Raw genomic sequence first — 10,883 nt, forward strand, 5'->3', positions numbered from 1 at the left:
AGAAGCTGCCTTCTCCGTATGTGCGTAAACATCTTGCCGCTATCGGGGTTGGGCCTTCACCTGGTCCGTCTGGCCATCTCAGGATGGCTGCCTGCACTTTCAGCCCAGCCACTTTACAGATGTGGGAGCTGGGACTGGGTTCCGCTGTCCGTTCTTCGCTCCGTCATTAGCGGGCATGCAAAGCCAGACTTGTTTTCCATCTGTAAAGCAGATCTCAGTCTTATCTTCTACTCTTTATCCTTTCCTTTCTCTCCTTCCTTGTGGGACCCGTAGGCAAAAGTCACCCTGTCAGATGGAACATATTATTAGTCAATAAGTCATCACGGGAGTCGCGTAGGCGGCCAGATGGTAGCAAGTATTCCTAGCATGAGTGTGGCTCTGGGTTGCATCCCTAGCACCAAAATACAAAACAGAACAAAACAAAGCTGGCCTTGAAGTTAGCCTCTGGATGCGTGGGACCAGGGATTACAAACCCCCACCCCAGACAAGCAGAAGTGTGTCTTCCCACACGAGGCCAACTCCCTTCCGGAGCAACGCTTCTGCGTGCTAGGGGAAGCCATTTGCTTTCTTTGGCATTTCAACTCAGGATGTGTGAGTCTCAATCCAGGTGGGAAGGATGCTCCCAAAGCAGTAACCACGCCCACCTGAGCTGAGCGCCTGCAGTGGGCCAGGCATCCCACAAATACCGATCAATTCCTTCTACACTAACACCTGCCACATAAAGCAGTGGTCCTCCACCTGTGGGTCGCGACCCCTTAGGGAGCCCTGTATCAGATATTTACTTTACAATTCATAGCGGTAGCAAAATTATAGTTACAAGGTCGCCATGAAATAATTTTCTGGTTGGAGGTCACCAGAACATCAGTCGCAGCACTAGGGAGGTTGCGAACCACTCACATAAAGGCACACACACTTTTTGTCCCCATTTCACACTTTAGGAAGCTGAGGCTCAGAGAGACACCCTGCCCAGAATAAGGTGACAAAGAGGTTCATAGGCAGCCTCAGCTACTGCATTCGACCAATGCTAAGTGAGTGCATGCTACATAGTTTTCTTTAAAAAAAATTTTTTTTATGTATATGGCGTTTTGCCTGAATGAATGTTTGCATAACATGTGTGCCTATGCTGGATGCCTCCAGAGGCCAGAAGAGAGCATCTGAACCCCTGGAACTGTAGTTACAGATGGTTGTGAGCTGGGAATGAGGACCTGGGCTCTTAACCACTGAGCCATCTCTCCAACCCCTGTAAATTTCTTTTAAAATTAAGAACATTTTTTTCTATAATGAATCCAGATCTATTCAGAGGATATTCACAGATAACATGGTGTGTTACTTACAATTTGATTTAAACAAACCTATTTGTTTCATTTTGTTTTTTGTGTACGGTTGTTTTATCTGCAGGTAAGTCTGCGCACTGTGTGCCCGCGGTGACCATGGAGGTCAGAAGAGGACACTGGTTCCCCTGAGACTGGAGTTACAGATGTTGTTAAGCATCATGTGGGTGATGAGAATTGAACCCGGATTCTCTGGAAGGAGAGCAATGCTCTTAGCCACTGAGCCAACTTCTCAGCCCCTGTTTGTTTGGTTTTTAATCATAAAAAGAAAGCATAACTATCCACAAATTCATAGCCTTGCAAGTTAGATTTGGGGTCTGAATTTTATTATACTATTCTTTCTTGTTATGAACATTTGAACGTCGTGATGGTAATTTTTTTAAAAAAATGTTTTTGAGATAGGTTCCTGTGTATCCCAGGCTATCCTTGAACATTGAGGATGAACTTGAACATTGTATCCCAGGATATCCTTGAACACTAGGAAGGATGAGTCTCTGCCTTCACCTTTTGAGGACTAAGATTATTGGCCACATTCTCAGTTTATGCAGTATCAGAGAGCAAACCAGGACCTCAAGCTGGGCAACCATTCTACCAACTGAGCTACCTCCCCAAGACCACCCCCCCATGTTTTAAATTTAAATTTTAATTAGTTACAATTATCTCTCAGTCTCTCAGAGAGATTCACCCAGGATTTTCCCAGGTATCAAAATCCAATGTTGTTCAAGTCCTTGATATAAAATAGTAGGGTTTTTTTGTTGCTTTTGTGAGTTTTTGTTTGTTTGTTTTTGTTTTTTGAGGCAGGGTTTCTCTGGGCAGCGTTGGTTGTCCTGGGACTAGCTTTGTAGAACAGGCTAGCCTCAAAGTCACATAGATATGCCTGCCTCTGCCTCCAGAGTGCTGGGATTAAAGGAGTGTTCCATGACCACCTGGTGATGGTATTTTTTTAGATCCTATACATGATCGCTTGAATGTAATTGACCCCCATAATCTCATAGGAAGTGGCACTATTAGGAAGTATGTGGTCTTGGTGGAGGAAGTGTGTCACTGTGGGTGTGGACTTTGAGGTGGCACCGTCCTTCCGTTGCCTTCTGATCAAGATGTAGCTGGCACCAAGTCTTCCCGCACAAGGCCATGCTCTCCACCGTGATGATAATGGATTGAACCTCTGAAACTGTAAGAGTGTCACTCCAATTAAATTTTTTCATTGTAAGAGTTGCTGTGGTCATGGTGTCTCTTCAAAACAGTAGAAACCTAACGAAGACACTATACATACACTCCTGCAAACCTTCAATTGTCTATAACATAATACCTCACCAAGGTAAATGCTAGAACACTATGTAAATAGTTCAACCATATTGTTTGGGGGATAATGACACTTTCAGCACAGACCTTATACACACTGGGCAGATATTCTGCATTTTAAAACAAGTAAATTTCGATCCATGGATTGCTGAATTTGTAGATGCTGTATCCACAGATAGGGAAGGGCAACTGTAATTTCAGATGTTGTGGGGGTAGCGGTGTCTCAGATCAGCTAGAATCTGAAAGCACTTTAGGGCTGCCTATGGAAGGCTTTCATTATGGCCTCCTGCTTCTGCCCCCAAGGAGAATGCAAGCTCTGCATCCCGGAGAACGGCTGCTGGTGTCGTGGTGACTGTGTGTGTCAGGGCTCCTGAAGTTGCAGTGTGGTTTCCTGGCAGAACCTGGAACCATGTATGGTTTACATTTACCCAATCTGAAGACTTGGGGAATCTCTTATAAATGTTCCCACTAAAGGATCCATGGCTGCCCACATCCTAGGACACCCAGACAGTTGGGGAAGCCCAAATCTCTGACTCCCAGTTGATGACCAAGTGTCTGTCTGTGTAGGCCCCTTGGGCACAGCACATCCTTCTTGTATTGATTACTTTTCTATTGCTGTAATGAAACAGTGAGACCACAAACACCCTGGGGTGGGCATGTCATCATGCAGCTCTTAGGTTGTACTCCATCACCGAGGGAAGTCAGAGCAAGGAGCTGGAGGCAGCAACTGAAGCAGACGCCAGGGAAGAGCGATGCTTACTGGCTTGATCAGCTTGCTTCATTTTCTATTTGTTGTTGCTTTTGCTTTTAGTCTGTTGTTTTGTTTCATTTTGTGTTATGCGTACGCATGTTTTGCCTGCATTTTGGATGTATGTACGCCATATGTTTGCCTGGTGCCTGAGGAAGTCAGAAGAGGGCTTCAGGTCCCCTAAAATGGGAGTTACAGATGGTTGTAAGCCACTAAGCGGGTCATGGAAATTGAATTCCAGTCCTCTGCAAAAGCAACAAGTATTCCTAACCACCGAGCTATCTCTCCAGCTCTGTATTTATTTTATGTCTATGAGTGTTTTGCCTGCACGTGTGTATATGTACCACATACATGCCTGGTGCCTGTGAGGGTAGATCCACTGGAACTGGAGTTACAGGTGGCCATGAGCCACCATGTAGATACTGGTAATTGAACTCAGGTCCTCTGCAAGAACAGCAAGTGCTTTTATTTATTTTTTTTAAGATTTTTTTATTTATTATTTATACAGCATCTGCCTGCATGTATCCCTGCAGGTCAGAAGAGGGCACCATATTTCATCATAGATGGTTGTGAGCCACCATGTGGTTGCTGGGAATTGAACTCAGGACCTCTGGAAGAACAGTCAGTGCTCTTAATCTCTGAGCCATCTCTCAGCCCCCAGCAAGTGCTTTTAATTGCTGAGCCACCTCTCCATCTCACTCAGCTAGCTTTCTTATACAATGCAGAACCACTTGCCTGGTGATGATACAACCTCCAGGGGGCTTAGCTTTCCCACATTAATCATTAAGGAAGAAAATGTCCTGCAGATTTGCCTACAGGAAATTGGATGAAAGAATGCTCTCAGTCGAAGGCCCTCTTCCCAGGTCACTCTTAGCTTGTGTCAAGTTGACAAACAAACAAAAAACCATTAGGACACCGCTCCTGCTCAGACCCAGTTCCTTAAAGAATTGGACCTGACCTTCCAGACTCCTTTGACGCTTGGAGAACATGGCCTTTGTTGTGCTTAGTTATAGCCATTTGTTTATTTAATAATTACTGCTGGTTGCAAGGGTACATACTTTTAATCTTAACCCAGAAGAGGCAGAGGCAGATAGATCTCTATGAGTTCAAGGCCAGCCAGAGCTATATAATGAAACCATGTCTCCAAACAAAACAATAATCTATTGAGCATCAACTGTATGATCCGGGGTAACACAGAAGATGGGTGAATAAAGCCAGGTCTCTTGGAACACGATAAAAATTTCCATCACCTGTGGAGTCGAAGCAAGAGGTTCAGGTATTCAAGGTCGTCTTTGGTCACCTGGTAAGTTTGATACCAGCCTCAGCTACCTGAGAAACTGTCTCAAAACAACAGCAACAAAGATGGAAGAGTGGAAAGATAGATGAAAAATTTATATCTATCTATCTCTATCATCTGTGTATGCTTAGTTATCAACAACAGATTGGTCTCCATATTCTTATTTCCTGGGGAAAGAAAGTATGTACTGAACTTAAAAATAAAACAATAAACCGGGGTCTCATTATAGTCCATACTGGCCTAGAACTCAATATGTGGTCCAACATGTGACCTTGAACTTCCGATTCTCCTGTCTCAACCTATTAAGTGCTGGGATTATAGGCATGTGTCATTGTGTGTGGTTTATGTGGTGCTAGGAATCAAGCCCAGGGCCTACTGCTCCCTGGGTAAGCACTCTGTTAACTGAGCCACGTCGCCAAACAGGTCCTGGGCTTTACGTTCCTAAACATTTAGTTATCTTTAGTGTGATACTTTGAGGAGTGTGACATGCAAGGGAGTAAGAAGAAACGTGATCTGTTTCAGCCAATGCGCTTTGAGGAGGATTCAAAGGCTTCTGAGAGAGAAGAACTGGGACATGAGCAATGTTAGCTGGACAGACAGACAGAGGGCCTACCCACAGCGGAAGCAATCCCTAGAGATACCATGTGCACTAGACCCATTGATGAAGGGAAGCTAAGCAATGTGCAAAGTATGGAGGGAAGGAGGTGGAAGAGTTGGGGGAGGAGTTGGGAGGAGAGGAAGAATGGGGAATTGTAGTATGGATGTAAAATAAATAATAAATTGATTTTTTTAATAAAAAAGTATATGTAGATGCTCAGTATCCGTGTGTGCGTTTGTGTGTGTGCGTGTGTGTGCGCACGCGCGTGCAGGCATGTGTATGTGTACATGTTTGCACACATGCACAGGTCAGAGGACAACTTTGAGGAGTTGGTTCTCTTCTTCCACCATGTTGATCCCATGAATTGAACTCAAGTCATCAGACTTGGTAGCAAATACTTTTATTTGCTGAGCCATCTCCCAAACCTGGCTTTGACTTTTTAATTCTTCTTATTCTTTGTCCATTAACAGAAACTCGTGGTCTTCCAGTTAGCTAAGTTAAAACAACACTTTCCAACCCTGGCCAGGCAAATATGGTAGGTAATGCATGCAGCTCTTAAGCCTGGGGCTGTGGCCTAGACTAGCCTGCATACCTAGCAGAGACAAAATGACCTCTGCACTTTTCCGTAAGAGCTGAAAAGGGTCACCTGAGGCTCAGTGTGTAGAGGTGGCCACTGAGGCTCAGAGAAGGCCTAAAAATTATTTCCGGAGCTAGGTAAAGCCGAAGCCGTAGCAAGACTAGAAACCGGGTCCCCTGGCAGTTTCAGGAGCAGATGGCTATCAGGAGTGGAAACGAGAAGAGAAGGGGCAGGGAAAGAGCTCTCCGGGGTTGGTGTCTCACCGTGATGGTTATCGGTGGCTGGGAGCCAGGAGGGTTAGATCAGGACACTGGAGTCTCTGCTCTAGGGGAAGAGAACGTGCAGAGAACAGTCTTTCCCCGAGGCACGGGTGCACGGTGAAACCAGAATCTGTTTACACCTCTGTTTGCTGTAGAAAACCCTCCTCTACTTTTTCTATGTAGCCCAAGATGGCCTCATGGTCCTCCTGCTTCGACTTCCTGAATGCTGGGATTGTAGGTGTGTGTCACCATGCCGTGGCTTCACCTTGGCAGAGAGCCAACCATCACCAGCAAGTTATAGGGCAAGTGGCACAATGAAAGAGAGAAGCCCCGTTGGGCTTCCCAGGGGCCTCCGCCCTGCCCCCTCTAAGGGCCCCACTCCAGTTCTCTGTCACGGCCTGCCTGGGGTTTTCCTGGTTCTGGGTCTGCCTCACAGCGCCTCAGCTATGACACTGCCCCAAGTCCTAGAGGCACTGCCCCAGCTGGAAAATCCCTCAGAGCCCAAGCAGCCTGTGACCATACAGGCAGGAAACTGTGACACTGGAGGCAGGCAGGGTGTGGGGTTTATTCTTGGTATGTGGTTGGGAAGGGTGGGGCTGATGGGGGAGGGGTGGGACGAGAGGACAGAAATCCAGAAAGGGGAAACCTTCCTGAGAACCTCTCTCATCCCTTTGTTTCCAGCCTCCCCCAGCCCCTCATCTCCTTTCCTGGAGGTAGGAGGGGGATGGAGTTACATCTCAGAATCATAGCGCAGAACCACTCAGTCAAGGACCCCAATCTCTCCTGCGATCTTTAGGGATAGTTGCCCTGAACTAAGCCTCTCCAGATGCAAGGTTTATTTGAGGAGAGGCGTTTGTTTGAGATGCCAGACTTTGGGCATTTTAGCCAAATGCTCTACCACTGAGCTACTCTTCTAGCTTTTATATATCTTTTTAAATATATTTTATATACATATTAATATTTATTACTAATATATATTATATATATGAAGGCTATACACACACACATTAACAGAAACTGTTAATTTCTGGCCTTAAACTCTTGACATAGTTGAAAATGACCTTGAACTTCTGGTTCTCCTTGCCTGCACCTCTTAAGTGTTGGGGTTACAGGCATGTCAAGCTGGACACACAAAAATCCTCAATTACAGCCGCTTTATTTCAATCCTGCTTCAGTAGGTATTAACCCCATTTCAAAGAAGGGGGAACTGATGCTTAAAAAGTAGACACCATTTCTCCACCATCATGCATCTTTGCACTTTTCTACTCATTAGCAAATATTTATTGTGCCTTGCTGTGTAGTGGTTGTTAGTATTCAGGCGTCTGTACTAGCCTGCCCTTGAGGTCCTGACAGGATACACCCTCAACTGCTGCCAATAAGAGCACCTCCTGTGCACATTTGCTATGTTCCCTTATAAAAGGTAGACCTTACCCCCTCCCTCTCTCTCCCTCCCCCCTCTTCCTCTTTCATCGTTCTTGCCCCCAGGGAGCAGTCTCTGCCCCCCTCTCTGCCCCCTTCTCTGCTCCCTTTTCTGATCCTTCTCTCTCCTCTTCCAATAAACCTCCCACGTGAGCCCTGTTGTATGGCATGACTTTTCTTCGTGGCATTTTTAAAATTATATCATTGGGGCCGCAGGCTCTCCTTGTGTCTTCTCCTGCCTGCCAGCAGTTTGAGGCACACCAGAGACCCTGGAACCTGATCCACATACAAAAGCCTTACTTCTCCAACTAACGGATCACTGGGCTCCTCCATCCACACCAGCATGACTGGTGAGCCCCCTCTTCACCTCTGGCCATTTCCCTTTAGTGAGGACTTGTCTCTCAAGTGTGGTTTCTCGCCTTTTGACCTCGTCAAGTCTGGTACCAGGCAACCACAGCTCTCTTGGGTTCCGAGTCCTTGGCCACTGTTCTTTGTATGATGATGCCCAGGATAGCCTGTGCCTACTTAATCCTCTCTGAATTCCCGAGACGCTGGGAATTGCAGACCCTTGGGTCTTCTCTGTCTCACTCATGGGAACTGTGTCTGTCCCTCCAAGATCCCCACTGGGATGCCTTTTGCAAAACCTCAGACTTTTGCACTCAGTGTTCAATATAAGGGCTTCTAAACTCATCTGCCTTTCAGTCAGATCTAGCCCAAACACCACTTAGATACTGCTTTCTGGTCTGCTCTCTTCCACCCGCAATAAATTTGCTTTCTGATCCACTCTACCTGCAACAAATCTGCTTTCACGTTTGCTGATGGCTTTGCTTTCCATTCACTACCAACAATTGGGTCTGGCGGGTTAACCACCTCTGACCCTTCCCCGGGATGTGAGGCTTCCTTTCTCAAGCACAGGCCTCTCCTCGCCTTCTGGCTTTTCTCAAAGTCCTGGTACCAGGTGACTGTGTTTCTCTCCTGCTCAGAGCCCTTGGCTCCCTGTTCTTGCATGATGATGTACCGAGCAGCTTGTGCCCACTCAATCTGACCCTCCCTGGGTCCCTGGGATGCCAGGGTATTCAGGCCTTTGGATTTTCTTTCTCTACCTCACTCATGCCCAACCTTCCCTGCCTCATCCTTGGTTACTGCGTCATACACCTCTTCTCTCCCAGCAGGATGTCTTTTGGGGACTCACTGACCACTCCTTTCATATCAAACCTGGCCTCAGGATTCCTTGGGCCCGACAGTCAGGGAACACAGAGAATTCTCCAATTTCTTTTTCATTGCTCCAAACCTGCTTGAGTCTGTCTGCTCTCCCTCTCTAAATATCCTGTCTGCGGCAACATGCAGGTCAGATGGAGAAGACAGCTTCCTCCTGCTCAGCACACACAGGTTTCCCTTTCTTTCTATTTACTAAACCCCTGATGACCTTTCCCTGACATTTTTCCTTGCCTTCTCAGGAGACAGCCTTACCAGTTTGGTAAATTTGTTGTTTCACTTTTTACTATTGACTCCCCTCAGTAATCAGCCACCTGTGTCTCCTGGTAAATAGGCTAGAAAGAGGGTGTCCAAGGCAATGCTGTGGTGGTGGGAAAGGAACAGGGGCTTTCAGTTCTTGTGAGCTCCAGGGAGTCAACTTGGATCCACCTTGAACAGCATTTTGCCAGGTCCAAGTGACCCTTGAACAGTTCCATAGGGTCTGGACAGCAAAGTGAAACAGTCAGATACTCCAGGATGTGGCCAGCACCCCAGCTTTCTCAGGGCCCCTAAAGATGATCCACACCCCCCAGGTCAGCAGGAAGCAGTCTCTAGAGCACAGTGCCCTCATCCCTGCCTCACCTGCTACCCGTTTCTAACTCCTTACCTTTTTATAATAAGCAAAAAGGAGGAATGTTAGTATTCAGGCATCTGCACTAGCCTACCCTTGGGGTCCCAATAGGATTCGTCGTCAGCTGCAGCCACAAAAAGCACCTCCTTATAAAAGGTGGACCTTGCCCACCTCCCCTCCCCTCCTTTTCCCTCCCGTCTGTCCCCTCCCTCTCTCCTCCCTTCCCCTTCCCCTCCGTCCCCTCTTTCCCCTCACCCATCTGTCCCCTCCCTCCCTTTCTTCCTCCCTGACTCCCTCCCTCCCTCCCTCCCCCCTTTCTCTCATCCACCACTCTTGTCCCCAGGGACCTGTCTCTGCCCCCTTTTCTGACCCTTCTCTCTCCTCTTCCAATAAACCTCCCATGTGAGCCCCATGGTGTGGCATGATTTCTCTTTGTGGCATGTTTAAAATTATAACAGTGGCTACTTGTTTAAGACAAGCAGGATAGTCTTCAATGTCGCTCATGTTTTTTGAGGTTTATTTGTACGTTCTAAGGAAGCTAGTCAGTGAACTGACACTCAGATCAATACGGAAATCCAGATGAGGCAGGAAACATACAGAGACGAGATGCAGTATTGTGTAAGTATGGCAGCTTTCTGGAAAGGAGAAAGGAAGGCAGTTTTAGGAAGTGACAAGGGAGCTAGGACTTGAGGGTACAAAGGAGCTGGGCAAAGGTGGATGGCAGCAGGGGAACAAAAGCGAATGCCCTGGGGTGGAAGAGAGTGGGCACCAGATATCCAAAGAGACCTGTGGGACTACAGTAAGTAGGGAAGACATGGGAGGGAGGTGGGGCAGGAAGAAGGCATTGCATGGGACAGGAGACACATGGTGATCTGTCCACTCAGGTCACCATGGCCATTGGGTGTCTGCTCCTCATTACCAGAACGAGGCTTAGGGGAGTATGATTCCTGCCTATGGTGGCCCCCTCGACAATACATTGTGTCATAGGACAGGTTGGGCTACTCTTACCTCCAGACAGGAGCTTGTCTGGGCCTGTGGATTCTTCATAGGGCAACAGGGACGAACTTGGGCAATCATACTATCAGCGCTCAAAGGATCCTTGTCAAACTCAGGGCTCTTCCCTGCCAGCCTCCCCAGTGGCCTCTGGGGCTTTGACCTTTCTCCACCCACAGCTCTTCAGCCACAGGAGAAAGGTCAGCTTGACCTGGCTTCCAATCCTACCGCTGTCACTCCTAAGCAGTGGGTCAGGGAACAGGCCAGTCGATCACCTCTGCGGTCCTCACTTCCTTCTGCTGTGAAGTTGGACTGGGCATCTCCCCCCTCCCCCCCCAGGGTTGCTGATAATGAATCATGTAGAAGCAATAGCAAAGAGCATGGGAGCTGGCTCTGGGCCAAACACATCCTTGTCACTTTACACACTTGAACTCACTTTCTTGTGTAGGCTCCGTGGTGTTAGAAGTTCATGGACACGTGACCTGTGCATGCACAGCAAAGCTGACCCACGTGTGTGCTTTTTTGTTCTCTGG

The 10,883-nt window shown here is 47.4% G+C and overlaps 1 long non-coding RNA gene across 1 annotated transcript; it reads right to left on the reverse strand.

The window, feature by feature from the left end:
• Positions 1 to 246: 246 nt before the first annotated feature.
• Positions 247 to 10,389, reverse strand: LOC142855782 (uncharacterized). The gene is made up of 3 exons (XR_012911542.1): positions 10,366 to 10,389; positions 4,632 to 4,718; positions 247 to 285 (listed from the first exon to the last, which is right to left on the reverse strand). It is a non-coding gene; the product is annotated as an uncharacterized LOC142855782 (long non-coding RNA).
• Positions 10,390 to 10,883: the final 494 nt, after the last annotated feature.

This window comes from Microtus pennsylvanicus, chromosome 8 (genome assembly GCF_037038515.1).
Source record: "Microtus pennsylvanicus isolate mMicPen1 chromosome 8, mMicPen1.hap1, whole genome shotgun sequence".
Classification (NCBI taxonomy): domain Eukaryota; kingdom Metazoa; phylum Chordata; class Mammalia; order Rodentia; family Cricetidae; genus Microtus; species Microtus pennsylvanicus.